Source organism: Mirounga angustirostris, unplaced genomic scaffold (assembly GCF_029215605.1).
Source record: "Mirounga angustirostris isolate CCGP_5_RB_7025 unplaced genomic scaffold, mMirAng1.0.hap1 SCAF_10, whole genome shotgun sequence".
Classification (NCBI taxonomy): Eukaryota; Metazoa; Chordata; class Mammalia; order Carnivora; family Phocidae; genus Mirounga; species Mirounga angustirostris.
In genome coordinates this window covers 12,629,380-12,645,166 of record NW_026991718.1, presented here as the reverse complement: position 1 = coordinate 12,645,166, position 15,787 = coordinate 12,629,380, and positions in this window count along the sequence as shown.

Sequence of the window (15,787 nt, the reverse complement as noted above, 5' to 3'; positions counted from 1 at the left end):
TGGACCAATGCGACATGATGTTGAGCCCTGATAAATGACAGAGATTGTTTGCCACATGTGCATGGGGAACATCTATTCAATAAATGGACATGAGACTAATCAAACATATTTATACAGGTGCAGGAAAAATGGACTCTCTCCTGTCATACAAAAATCAACTCCCTGTGAATTAAGGACGTCAATATCAAAATGAAAGATCTAAGTAAAAAATATAAATGCTATTCAATTTGGAAAAAAAAAGTCATATAATCCAAGTATTAGGATACAGACCAACTTGATCTCTTATATTGCTCTGGAATGTGCAATTGGGTAGAACCACATGGGTAAAAATGTTGTGTCATTATCTTGAATGTTAGATGTTTTCATACTCTGTTCCAGACATTTTACTCTTAGGTACTTACCCAAGACAGGAGAAAAAACAGATTGAATAGGAAATTTCAGGATCACAGAAGGTGGTAACATTTAACTCCATACCTCAGAGGGAGAAAAGATAATAATAAAAGCCAGTACAGAAATAAAAACAACTCAAAAGCAGCAAGAATAGAACAGCTTAAAATAGAGTCAAAATGGAAGAACATAAGCTTAAGAAAAAAATCATGCAAAAGTAATTGGAAAATTACTAAGAGATCAACATCATTGGATAGAAAATGATATCTGTGCTAAAAAAAACAACAACAAAGGACACTGAACTTTCGCATGATTATTTTTCTTAAAAATAAAGAATAGTATAAATGAAACAAAATGTATTCAGGTATATAATATAAAAATACTTCCCTAAAATATAGAAAATCTGCACGTGAAGTTTGAAAGGCCACAGTTTTTGGGTTGTTTTTTGTTTTGTTTTGTTTTTTTCCAGAAAACTGATACATAACTCTAAAGCCAAGAAATACTCTGGTAAAGTCACTGAACTTCAAAGACTGATCAAACAAAAGAAGTCAGAAATTTGATGTCATTTTTATGGATGAACTAAATTCATATCACATCTATTTAAATTGAGAACCAGAGCTAAAAACAATATGAAAGGGGCGGCTGGGTGGCTCAGTTGTTAAGCCTCTGCCATCAACTCAGGTCATGATCCCAGGGTCCTGGAATCAGTCCTGCATTGGGCTCCCTGCTCCACAGGAGGCCTGCTTCTCCCTCTCCCACTCCCCCTGCTTGTGTTCCCTCCCTCGCTGTCTCTATCAAATAAATAAATAAGATCTTTAAAAAATATATGAAAACTACTGTTGCAGAAAAAAGCATAAACATTATAAACTAACACAACGCGAGACAATATAATTAATAGAAATTAGGACATTAATGTTCTCAATTAGGAAATTAAGAAAAAATGTAATTGTATTGATGTCCTCGTTTTTCAGAAAAAAATTCAACATACTGATAAAAGTAGCTACCTCAGGAAGTACAGATTTATGTGTATTATTTATGATTCCTGTAGTAACCACAATAATACCTAAGAATATATTATAAACTCTGCAGATTTTCTGAAGGAAAGACACACACACACACACGAACGCACACACAATCAGTGGGGGAGACAACAAAGAAAATGGAAATCATGGCAAATCTCTTTTTTTCTCTTTAGCTCCACATATAAATATATGAATGTATTTATTTATATCTCTCTTATCTTTGTACATTTCTTATGCTAGGACAACATACTTCACAAAGTAAGTACTTGCAAAATCCATGCTGTATTGGAGGAGATCAGGATCACCTCAGAGCCATTAAAACCTGCTGCACCACATCCTCCCAGGACCTCCCAGCTGCACCTCTACCCCCCACCCACCATGCTACACTGGCCCTTCCATTCTCTAAATCCTCTTTTATCTGGGATATCAGTCTTTGATCCAATTCTGGAATCAGAGAGCAGATATAACTGGGAGGGATCTTTCAGGCCTGGGAAAATCCCTTTACCTGTCTGCTTTAATTTCTTCCCTTGTAAAATGTCTTATTTTGCTCCTTCACCATTTCTAGGGCATGTGTCTTACTTTCCTACTAAACTCTGTGTTCTGGAAAACCTGTACCGTGGTCTTGAAAATCTTCTCTTTCCTATAAAGCGTGAAGCACTATCTCTTGCTCATAGGAAGGGCTCTGTATTCAGCTACGATTGAATGAATAGAGGATTACATGTTAGATTGAATATACTGGGGTTTAACTGTATGCCAAAAATTCTGCTAATTGCTTCACATGCATTGCATAATTTAATCTGCTTAGCGAGCGTATTTCTATTTTATGCTTGTACCGAAGCATAAAGAGATTAATAAACATGCCTGAACTGGGATTTGGACCCACGTAATCTGGCTCCTGACTTGCTTGACTATATGGCAGAGACAAAAGAGTAGCATGTATTTTTTTTTTTTTAATTCAGCTGACTTGTAGCATGTATTCAAAGCTTTAGAATACATGGGTCACTTCCTTCCGCATGCCCAGCTGCACCAGCACCAGGGAACTTCTCACCCTTTCAGCAGGTGGAGAGGAACCCCCAGGGGTAGAGAGATGCTCAGTGAAGCAGGTGACCTACAATTGTAGGATGGTGTGCAATATCAGGCACCACTCTTGCATAACAGCTCCTCTGTGAGCCAGGCCCACATGGGACTCAACAGGCACAAGACATGGCCTTCCTGCCAACCTGCACCTCCTCTGCAGACAGCTTAGGAAGTGAGTGCTTCCAACTCACTAGGTGCAGGAAGGAGTCAGGGATGAAGAGAGCCTGGGGCAAGTCCCGGCTTTGAGGAACTAGCCCAGGAGGGAGGTTTACTCTTACTTGTGTGTCCAACTAATGAATTATGCTACTTGAAGTCTCACAAAGCCTTTGCAGTTCTAGGAGAGTCATCATTACGACTGTAGAAATGTGTTTGTGTCTTCCAGAATTTTTAGTTTCATTTTCATTTAAAGCAAACCTGACATCATTCATTTATCAATGAATCTCCCTCAGGGGTCTGCTATGCTATCCTGCCTCCTTTCTGCTTCTGGAAGAGACTGAGATGTAGCACTGACTGTATTATGGTGCCATCTTTGTTCTCCAGCTGTCTCCCCAGTTAGACTGCATTGCTTCTAGATCGAGGGAAGAATATGTTAGTCATCTCTGCATCAGCCACACCTAGAAAACTAAGTGGAATTTGAAACACAGGGAGAATGTGGATTATTCTTTGTGGCATTCAGGTCAACATTTTAATTAGTATTCAAAATGCTGGCACAACATTTTTGTATGTGTGGCACATAAAATGGCACAACATATGGTTTATGTATTTACTACATATACAAAATAAAAACAAAACGTATTATCATACAGGAATAATGACTGTGACATCTGGGGACATTTCATTCTCACACAAATGTGTGTAATAGCTAGATAGCTAGCTAAAGAGAGTCCCCCAAAATGTGAAGATTTCCATCTCCAGACTCTCAGGATGTTACCTTGCATGGCAGAAGGGACTTTTCAGATATGATTAAGAACCTGATATGGGAAGATTGTCCTGAATTATACTGAGTAGGCCCCATGTAATCACAAGGCTCCTTAGAAGAGGAGGGCAGGAGGGTTGGATTCACAGAAGGGGATGAAAGGACAGACGCAGAGGCTGGAGTTCTCCCAGGTATGAGTTAAGGAATGAGCAAAGCCTCTAAAAGCTGAAAAAGGCAAAGAACAGGTTGTCCCCTATACTTCCAGAAGAAATGCTTTTCTGCTGACCTATTTGGATTTCTGATCTCCAGAACTATAATATAATCAGTTTGTATTGTTTTAAGCCACAAGTTGGTGGTAATCTGTTAGAGAGCCTATAAAACTAACAGATAAAAAGTATATTAGTTTCTTAGGGATGCCACAACAAATTACTATAAACCAGGAGGCTTAAAACAATGAAATTTGGGCGCCTGGGTGGCTCAGTCGTTAAGCGTCTGCCTTTGGCTCAGGTCATGATCCCAGAGTCCTGGGATCAAGCCCCGCATCGGGCTCCCTGCTCGGCAGGAAGCCTGCTTCTCCCTCTCCCACTCCCCCTGCTTGTGTTCCCTCTCTCGCTGTCTCTCTCTCTGTCAAATAAATAAATAAATAAAATCTTTAAAAAAAATGAAATTTGTTCTATCACAGTTCTGGAGGTTAGAAGTCCAAAGTGAAATGTTGGCAGGACCATGCTCTCCCCAAAGGCTTTAGATAAGAGTCCTTCTCCCTAACTGGCAGTCCTTGTCATTCCTTAGTGTGTAGATGCATCGCTGTGATGTCTGCTGTTCCCATCACACGGCAGTCCCCCTGTGTGTATGTGTCTTCACATGGTCTTCTTATAAGGACACCAATCACTGGATTTAGGGTCCACCCTAATCCAGCATGATCTGAATTTAACTAATTCCATCTGCAAAGACCCTATTTCCAAAAAAGATCACAGTCTGAGATTACAGGGGATGACTTTGGGGAGGATATTATTCAATCCAGTACAGATTAATAGGTAGGTAGGTAGGTAGGCAGGTGTATATAGATAGATAGATAGATAGATAGATAGATAGATAGATAGATAGATAGATAAATAAACATTCTTTTACAATGCAATTTTCATTGTTGTATAATATTTTGTTATATGTTTATAGCAGAATTATTCATTCTTTTTGCCAGAAGCACATTGTTATATTTACCAAAACAGTTATTTCACTAGAAGAACTGCCCCTGTTTCTGAGTATCACATTCTGTATGGGATAATGACAAACTGCAACCTACCCTGGCAAACCAGGACAGAGAATGGACTCAAATCATTTCTCATGAAGGTCCATGGAAGGAACTGGAATGATTAATCAAGATAAGAGAAGCTTCAAGACATACATGGAAGATATTTTCAAAGACTGAATGTATGACCACATTAAAGAGAAATTAATCTTATTCTATTTTTCCTCAGTATGTTGAACTAAGGCAAATGGATCAAAAACCATTCCAAAAGAAAAAGTACTACAGTGGCCTCACCTCTCTGTGTGTCCTTCCTCATGCAGATCTTGGACCCCAAAATCTTCAGTCTTAGTAGTGCTCCAAAGCCTTCAAACAAATGTTTTCTTAAAATAATTTTGTCAAAAACCATGGATGGGAGGTGCCTGCATGGCTCAGTTGGTTAAGCATTCGACTCTTAATTTTGGCTCAGGTCATGATCTCAGGGTTGTGAGATCGAGAACTGTGTCTGGCTCCATGCTAAGCATGGAGGCTACTTAAGATTCTCTCTCTCTCCCTCTCCCTTTGCTCCCCCCACCCTGCTCACACACACACATTATCTCTCTCTCTCTCAAAAAAACCATGGATGGTATGATATTTTTTTAAACTGTCAAGAACTGCTATGGGTCTGAGATTTCCCCCTTCTTACAAATGAACAAGTTATTTAATTAAAGTTTCATTAATGCTTTGGAAGATAAGAGACTCCTGAGTCAGATACAAAGGCTGACTTATTACTCATAGCAACAGCAGTAGCCAGAGTGTCATCATTTTCTTGACCTGTTTCCAGACCCCAGTTCCAGGGTGATATGAAAAGGGCCAGGTGGTGCCTGAATGTGCAAATGGTTGTTTACAGGAAAGAAACACTGCATTTAGGAAACCCCAATCTTTTGTATGGTCTCTGCAATCCTGTCTGACCATTGCCCTGGAAAGGTGTATTATTGCTATGGAAACAAGCTTGAAAAAGTCATCCACATCAAAAGTTGTCAGCATATCATTGCTCACAAAACATTCAGAAATGCAAGAAACCCATTGATATTTGTGTCTCAACAAGAGCCACCCCTACTTCATTTTTATACCATCTTGGTTTCTGGTCAATTTTCCCATGAGTTCATCACTACGTCAGCCACTTTGATTCATCTGACCGGCAGCACTGGGATCAACCCCATTCAGTTTGTCTCATATTATATTTAGTTAAGACTGCTATGAATAGGACCCCAAACAGCAAGATGAGGTCAACTTGAAGTATTAACCTCATTCAGTGAGAAGCAGAATGTGGATGAAGATGAGATTGGAGCTGTAAGCTAGAGGCAGATGAGAAAGGATTTTGTATGCTTCGTTCTGCTTCCAATTTATTCTACTGGTGCCAAAGAATGATCAAAGAGTATAACAGGAGACTTACCCAGCTGATGTGCACGTGAAATCATTCTCCAGGGTGGCAAAAGGGATAACAGCTTAGAGAAGATGCTAATAGAGAGAGACCCAGTTCTAAAGACATTTTAATACCGCATTTAGTAAACACTGAGGCTTGAAGAGGATAGACTTGAAACGTATTTAGGAGGTAAAATCAAGAGAACCTTTAAGAGAAGGAAAGAGGAGAGAAGAAAAAGTCAAGCGTGACTCCCAGGTTTCTGGATTGGGGAACAGTGTGGAGGGCAGTGACGTTCCCTGAGATAGGAAAGCTTAGGATAGTGGTTTTGAAGGGTATTGGCAAGTTCAGATGAACCTGTTAAGTGTAGACATCCACTGGGACGTCTAGCAGCCATTAAAGTTAAGGATCTGAGGTGGTAGGGAGAAAATGTACTGAAAAGGTCAGTTTGGAAGTTATCGGCACATAGGTTGTAACTAAAGTCTGAAGACTGGATGAGAATTTCTATAGAAAATATATCTAGAAAGGTCTAAGGGAAGAGCTCTGAACAGCAGTGTAAAGCCTGCAGGGGTGGCGGTGGGAGTGGGGAGGAATGGGGAAGGAGGAATTTCTGCCATAGGGCCCTGCAACAGAGTGCCAGAAGGAAGGAGTAATCAGCAAAGTGATTAACTAAAAGGATGAAGATGTGTATTGGATTTAGGGAGAATAAGATCATGGAGGACCTGGGGGAGAGTCATTCCATGGAAAGGTGAATGCAGAAGCTAGTTGTAGTAGTGAGCTGTGAATGTCATAATTGGGCATGTATTGAGTATGTCTTTCAGCCATTAGGAAAATTTCATTATAAAATGTCAATTCTTTTTAAGAATTAAAGGGAAATCCTTTGCACTGAGGCTTCCCAGGGCCTCTGATCTTACTAAAGGGAAAGGAGGAGATGTATAATTCATTCGCGTTTCACGTTTGCTTGGCAAACGTGCAGGACATTCAGTGGGAGGCCGTACTTTGAGAATATAGCAGAAGTAGCAGTAAGATGCCTTCCACTGATGGGGGTGAAAGGGTGGTCAGCTTGTGGTGCAGAGTTTGTCAAATTTTACTAAAGCGGAAAAAGGAGATGGTCTAGCAGTCTGCAGCTGGGTCAGACAATAGCATACCTTATGTCAATACACAAAAGCTGTAATAATGCACAGTTTCACCAAGCTCATATCATCCTTTTTTTTTTTTTTTTTTAAATGTGTAAGCCCCAGAAAAAGATTTCATAGAAGTGTGTCTGGAGGAAAATAGGAAATGTCACTGCCACTGAGTTCTATTCAAAATGAGCAGGAGAAAAATACAGACTCAGGTAATTAGGTTTTTAGATCCAGCTCAGACTGTGGCATCTGTTACCCCACTGTCTTCCGAGTCTGATGTGTTGATCAGATGTTCAGTGGTGGGAAGCAGAGGGTCCAGAGCTTTCCTCCCAAAAGCAGAGCAAGAACATGGGCTTTGAGCTGACGGAAGCTAGAGGCAGATGAGAAAGGATTTTGTATCCTTAGGTAACTTGCAAGTTACCTAACCCTCTGAGCTTCATGGCATTTGGTTTGTATTTTTCATTTGTGAAAAGGAGTTAGCAACCCTTTATCAAAATATTATTGAGACGATTAAACCACTCTTCCTTCCTTCCCTCCTTTTCTCTCCAGTGAATATCTACTCCTTCAGGTAAAGGACCTCTCAGGAATCTAGGTGCCACCTTCCCAGAAATTTGTATTATTTACATCAAGATCATATCCTGCAGATAATGGATGTGAACTTGAAAGTACCGCCAGAGGCAGGAAGGCCTTCAAAGGCCTTGGAATTCCCCTGAGCAGATTGACCCTTACCAGGACTTTATTTCAGCAACAAAGCTTTTTCAAGCTTTAAAATGACTCAGCTCCCGAGGGCCATATGCACAGTTTTCCATCTCATTAACAAAAAGCTTATTTCTCATAAACTTTTAAAGAAAGAACAGCTCTTTCCCAAGAAAACAACCTCTTCTCACTCCAGTCCCTGAAATTGGATTGAATATCACCAGGCAAACTGTAAACACCATTTATTTCCCAGTGCAAATGACCCCCATCTGCAGACTTGGCAGGATGGGAAGTGTCTCCTTTTGATATTCCAGCTATCTGGTATTTTCTTGGCATCAAGGTGTAAACTGCAATTTGGAGAGTCACAGCTATTCAATTTTCAGAGGAGAGAATTTGGAATTCTTTCATCCAAAAATTTTAGGGAAGGGAAACTAAACTGATCTCTGGCAAGTGAAAATGTACATCAAAGTCTCTTCATTACACTCAGAAGGACCTTTCCATTCCTTGATGGGGGTTCTATTCCCTTAAGTCTACACTCAGGTCTGAAATAATGTTTACTGATACCCAAATGCATGGTAGATTAGAAGTTAAAAAAAAATTTGAAGTAGAATGAGAAATTATGGGCCGACGGCCTATCAAAAAGAAATGTCAGCTAATATTTAAAAACGGGAGTGAAAGCTAACTATGACAAACGTAGGAAATCAAAAGCCACAGCAGTTAATGAACATTTGGTGCTGAGAGATAGGCCCTGTATCTGCCAATCATGCCCAAGGTCACCACTCTGATGCTGCTTGTCACAGTGAGGGTTGTTCAATGCAACATCCAGGAAGTTCCCTCTTTCCTTCTGTCCTGATTTCTGTCTTGATAGATTCCTTTTTCCGGTTCCAGAGTTTCAAGTAGATGGAATCATACAGAATGTATTCCTTTGTGCCTGGCTTCTTTCATGCAATATCATGTTTTTCAGATTCACTCATGTTGTGGGTGTCATGTATCCATTCTTTTTTCTTTTAATTCATTTATTTGAGAGAGAGAGAGAAAGAGCATGAGGAGGAGGGGCAGAGAGAATCTCAAGCAGACTCCGCACTGAGCGTGGAGCCCAAGGTGGGGCTCAATCTCACGACCCTGAGATTGTGACCTGAGCCGAAACCAAGAGTTGGATGCTTAACTGACTGCCTTACCCAGGCGCCCCATGTATCCACTACTTTTTATTGCTATTTAGAGTTAGTATGAATTTGCCACAGTTTTGTTTATCCATTTACATATTGATGAGCATGTCTACGTAAGTCTTTTCGTGGACATATGTTTTTATTTCTCTTGCTAAATATCTAGGATTGAGACTCCTGGGTTTTATATGGTTGGTGTATATTTAACTTTTAAGAAACCACTAGTTTCCAAAGTGATAATACCATTTTACACTCCTACCAGCAATATGCAAAAGTTCTAATTTCTTTACATCTTCACCCACACTTAGCACTGTCAGTCTTTTCACGATTTAGCCATTCTAGTGTGTGTGAAGTGATATTCCCATTGTGGTCTTAATCTGCATTTGCTTTATGACTAATGAATGATTTATAGAGCAGGGATCTGCAAGCTATGTCTATGGGCAGGGCCGGCTACATAGAATATGTGGAATAAAAACACAGAGACACTTGCATTAAAGTTAATAAAAATGCCAAGAAGGCAGCAGCAGAACATTAAACAAAGCAAGAAGCCCTTCTAAGTACAAGAACCTGTGGACTGCAGAGGGCACGTGACCTTAAACCTGGCCTTGCCTATGGGCCAGATCCAGCTCATATTACGGGCTGTTTTAGTACGGCTTATGAGCTAAAAATGGTTTTTATATTTTTAAATAGTTAAAAAATGAAAAAGGTCATATTTTGTGATACTTGAAAATTACAGGAAATTCAAATTTCAGCGTCCATAGATAAAGATACTTTACAATACAGCCATACTCATTTATTTATGTATTATCTATAGTTGGACAATGACAGTGTTAGTAGTTGCAACAGAAACTCTATGGCCTGCAAAATATAAAATGTTTACTGTCTGGTGCTTTATAGAAAGAGTGCCAACTCTTTTCATGTGTTCATTTAACCATTTGTATATTTTCTTTTTTTTTGAAGTGTCACGTCCATGTTTAATTGCATTGTTTATCATTTCATTTTTCAGTTGTAAAAGTTATTTATTTATTATGGATATGATTCCTTTGTCAGATATATGTGTGAAAGATATTTTCTCCAAGTCTCTGATTTGACTTTATATTTTATTTAAAAATTTTCAGGGCGCCTGGGTGGCTCAGTTCGTTGGGCAACTGCCTTTGGCTCAGGTCATGATCCCAGGGTCCTGGGATGGAACCCCGCATTGGGCTCTCTGCTCAGCGGGAAGCCTGCTTCTCCCTCTCCCACTCCCCCCTGCTTGTGTTCCCTCTCTCGCTGTCTCTCTGTCAAATACATAAATAAATAAAATCTTTTAAAAAATTAGATAGATAGATAGGGATGCCTGGACAGCTCAGTTGGTTAAGTGTCCTGGGATCGAGTCCCACATTGGGCTCCCTGCTCGGCGGGAAGCCTGCTTCTCCCTCTCCCACTCCCCCTGCTTGTGTTCCTGCTCTCGCTGTCTCTGTTTCTGTCAAATAAATAAATAAAATCTTTAAAAATAAATAAATAAAAAAAATAAAAATTTTCAAAAGAGCTAGAGGTTTCAATTTTGGTGAAATCCAATTTATCGATTTTTATTCTTTTATGATTAGTGCTTTTTTGTGTTTTAAGAAATCTTTGCCGGGGCACCTGGGTGGCTCAGTCGTTAAGCGTCTGCCTTCGGCTCAGGTCATGATCCCAGGGTCCTGGGATCGAGCCCCACATTGGGCTCCCTGCTCCGCGGGAAGCCTGCTTCTTCCTCTCCTATTCCCCCTGCTTGTATTCCCTCTCTCGCTGTGTCTCTCTCTGTCAAATAAATAAATAAAATCTTTAAAAAAAAAAAAAAAAAAGAAAGAAATCTTTGCCTACCTCAAAGTTGCTAAGAACTTTTTCCTGCTTTTTTTCTGGGTATTTTATACTTTAATCTTTTATACTTGGGTCTATGATCCATTTTTAATTATTACGATTTGAGAGGGGCATACTGAGAGGTAGAGGTAAAGGTTCATTTTTTTCCCACATGAATATCCAGTTGGTTTGCAACTGTTTGTTTAAAAAAAAAAAATGTTTCTTTCCCCATTGAATCAGAATTCTGTTGAAAATCAATTGATCATATCTTTTTGGACTTTTAAATGGTAAAATGGTGTAAGTGTGAACTCATGCTATATTTTCTCTTTACAAAATCATCTGTATTTCCTAGCTCTGTCCACCAGTAGTGTCTAAAAACAATAACTAACTTTGTAGAAATGAACATCACAACTCAAATATTGGTGTCTAAAAACCATTTCACACCAGAAGAAACCAGAACGAATCTGGAAGAAAAAATATAGTCTGGGATATTTATCATGCCAGAAAATAGATAAGCTATGGAAGACTATTGAGTTGTGGCAAAATGACAGAATAGCCAATTTCAAGAGGCTCCCACTGGCCCAACATGCACCAATTTGTAGACCAAATTAATAATAGATGTAATAGATTTAATACATCAAAATGCATGAAAAAAATCTATATGTTTATAATCATGCAAAAATAAACACGCACGCACACACACACACACACACAGAGCAAGTCCATTTATATAAAAAGCAGTCTATCATACAGTTACAAAAAAGCAGATCCAGGGTTATTGGGGGGTGGGACAAAGAGAGCGTTGGACTGCAGAAGGGCACAGCGAATCTCCTAGCGGTGATGGTGATGGAAGCATTGCCCATCTTGAGTGTGGCAGTGGTTTCACGCATGCGTAATTACCAAAACTCTTCAAACTGCGCACTTTAAATGGATGCGGTTTGTTTTACATAAGTTATTTCTCAATACAAATGACAAGCGGCAAAAGTTCAATTAGGTAAATTTAGTTGAAAGGATTTTTCTGAGTTTCTGTATACCTAGTAATTGTCTTTGTTCTGTCAATTGGGGAGAGAGGAATGTTGAAGTGTAAAACTATAAATTTGCGTGTTTCTTATCTTAATTTTATAATTTTTGCATTCGGGAATTTTGAAGCTGTTTTTAGATTCATACATATTTATGATTGCTGTGTCCTCCAAATGAGTTGCTGTTTGTATTATTATGAAATGCCCTCTTTATTTTTAATTCTGTCTTGAAGTCTATTTAGTTTCATAAAAATACAACCATTTTTCTTACGCTCATTTTTATGGGATTATCTTTTGCATCCTCTATTTTTTTTTCTTCAAATTGAAAAAACATTTATTATAGGTCACATACAGTTGAGTATTGCTTTTTTTAAAATCCATTCTGACATTCTCCTCTCTTTTTTTTTATAAGAAATCTTCAGTCTGTACCTTATGCAATTATTGGTATGGCTGTTTCATATCCACATTTTGCTTTGTTTTTCATTTGTTTGTCTACTGGTTTTCCTTCTCATTGCAAAAATCTTTTTTGTTTTTTCTTTTTAGTATTCCATTTTATTTTCTCTGTTGGCTTCCCACCTATCCTAGTCTTGCCCCAGGGCTAACAGTATTCATCATTAACATATCCGTCTGTTTAGAGTCCACATTGTACTACTTCATACTTCACACTTTACACTTGGCTTTTCAAACATTCAGTTTCCCAATTCCCACTTCTAACTTCATGTCTGCTGCTTCCCATGCTCAGTTCCTACCCCCTACTTCACAAATATAATAGCTTTAGAAAAAAATATAATTCCATTTACCATTCCACCCATCTTTTTCTTATAGTGCATTAAACCATCAGGTGTCTTTTATGGAAATCATGGGAATAATAAAACATAATAATAAAACATAGCATTATATACACACACACGTGTGTGTGTATGTGTGTGTGTATTTCAATTTAATTACCATGTGCTGTTCTCTTCCTTCCTTCTTGTAGATCTCAGTCCTAGTTTGCATCTGGGATCTTTTTTTTTTTTGGCCTCAACAATTTTTTTTAAATCATGCTTTAGGGAAATTTTTTTTTTAATTATTGAAGTATATTTGACACAGAATGTTACATTACTTTCAGACGTGCAACATCATAATTCAACTGCACACTTTAACATTTATTGTAGTGTGATTCTGCTGGCAAAAACATTCAGCTTCCAATTTTCTGAAAATGTCTTTTCACTCTCATTTTTAAAGGATATTTTTGCAGGTTATTGGATTCTGGATTAACAGATTTTAGTTTTGCAGCAATTTAAAGCTATTGTTTCAGAGTCTTCTGGATTCCATTCTTTGTTTCTGATGAGAAGTTAGCTATCATTTATACATTGTTCTTCTGTATGTTATGTGGCTTGTTTTCTCTAAGTGCTTTGAAGATTTTTCCTTTATCTATTATCAGTTTAACTGACCTACTTACATCTGATTTTATCTGTATTTTTTTCTGCCTTGAATTTACTGTGATTCATGGATCTATATGCCGAAATTTTTCATCAAATGGGGAAAGTTTTTAGTCATTGTTTCTTCCAGTATTTTTTTGCCCTATTCATACTACCCTCCTTTCATAGGTCCTATTACATTTATAGTAGACAGTATATATTGTCCCATAGTTTCTTGAGCTTCTATTCATTTTTAAAATCTATTTTTTCTTTGGGCACCTGAGTAGCTCAGTTGGGTGAGCATCTGACTCTTTATTTTGGCTCAGATCACGGTCTCAGGGAGGTGGGATCCAGCCCCTGAGTGTTGTCTGGCTCTGTGCTCAGTAGGGAGTCAGTTTCTTCCTTGTCCCTCTCCCTCTGTCCTTCCCTCCACTCATGCACTCTCTCTCAAATAAGTAAATCTTTAAAGAAAATCTATTTTTTTCTCTTTTTTATTTCATATTAAGTAATTCCTACTGATCTATCTTCGAATTCATTGACTTTCTCATTTGTGAAGCCAATCTAAGGATTTCCTCTTTTAAATTCTAAATTCAGGAAACTCATTTGGTTCCTTCTAAAGTTTTTATTTTTTTTGCTGAAATTTTCTTTTTGTATTTTATTTATAAATGATTTTAATGTATTAAAGCTATACTTTTCTCTTACTCTTTTAATAGTTTTTACCCATTGCTTCTTCAAACTTTTTATAATAGCTTTTTAAAATACAATATACTAGTGGTACCTGGGTGGCTCAGTCAGCTGAGAGTCCTACTCTTGGTTTCAGCTCAGGTCATGATTTCAGGGTCATGGGATGGAACCCCACATCAAGCTCTGTGTTGGGCTCCATGCTGACTCAGCATGGAGTTTCTCTCTCCCTCTCCCTCCCCCCGCCCAGTACTCTCTCTTCAAATAAATAAATAATTTTTAAATAAATAAATAAATACAATATACTAAATCCAACATCTAGAGCATTCCAAGGTTGAATTTTAGTGACTGTCTTTTTTTCTTGATTGTGTGTCATGTATCTTTGCATACCTGGTAATTCTTGATTGTCTGCTGGACTTTGTTGGCAATATGTAGTACAGATTCTGGATTCTGTTGTTATGTCCACTGAATGCTGAATTTTGTTCTACTAGGCAGTTCAAGCACTAGTTGATTAGATTGAACTTGGATAGCCTTGGTTTTATGCCTTGGTAGGCCAGATCTGTGGAGCATACAAGCTGTTGCCTGACTTCTTCTAACTTGGCAGGACTTCCCATTCAAACTCGGCATCTCCTATAAGTCTCTTCAGGGCCTCATTTTAGTTTTGTTGAAGGTACGTCTAAAATAGACTTTTCTCTTGAACATGTCCCTTGCTCCTAACATAATCTTTATGGTGCCCTAGCTAGATGCATGTAGCGTTCATGAGATATTAATGATTTTATCGATTTTGGCTAGATAAAATTGTCACTATCTCCCAGCCCTTTCAGACCACTAGGCTATTTGTTTTACTCTCAAATCCATGGCTGCCACTTAAGTAAATATCATAAAATTCCACATGCATGTGCAGCCCAACCCTCAGCTAAGGACTTGTGAAGAGCTGCCCCCCCCCACATGCTTCTGGATCAGCCCTCCATTCCATGACCCCTTCTTCTCTAGTGCTCTGCCCCAGAATGGTAGTCATTTCGTTGTCCTGAATCAGATCTCTACCTCCTCGGATCAGTGGGACCACCATGCTCTGCTTACATCTCTCTCACTGGCAGAAAGCCAGGTGGGGTTCACCTCATGAGTTTCCCTTTTCTCATGGATTGGAGTCTTGCACTGCCTGGTGATCAATGCCGAAAAGAATTATTTGTCTATTTTGTTCAATGTTATGTTTGCTTATATTGGGAGACCCAATATAAGCAGGACTGGCTACTCCATTAGTCAGAAGCATGTCTTATGCAATTGCTTGTATGACTATATCCTATTGATATATCACTTAATTTTAAGTTTCTGCTTTCTAGAAATGTACACGTGCAAAACATACAGATACTGTTAGCTGAAAGTCCTAAAAACTTTTTCATTATAATTAAATTATAATTTAATCAATTATAATTAATTATAAAATAATTAAATATAATTAATTAAACCAATTAATATTTTGTTTTAATGGATTAATGTATTAATGTTTTAATATTGAAACTTTCACAAGAATGATATTTAACCTTCATTATTTATTGGAGTTTTTTTTCAACAGGATTATAAGCTAGTGATGGAATAAAAATTAGTAACTGCTTAGTCCTGAGGTCATTACCAAGGATCTCTGGAGCCTAGCTTGCTGTCAGTTCCTTATCACCACCTCCACTTCCCTCCAACATCTAGGACTGGCTCAATTTGATGGAGGCATGAGCTATTTAATTTCACTGCATTTATTCTCTTGTAAATAAGGTAGCACGTATCTTTCTTGAAACTCAGGGATGATAAAATTAAGGTTAAAATGGGTCTCAATCAGCTGTTACA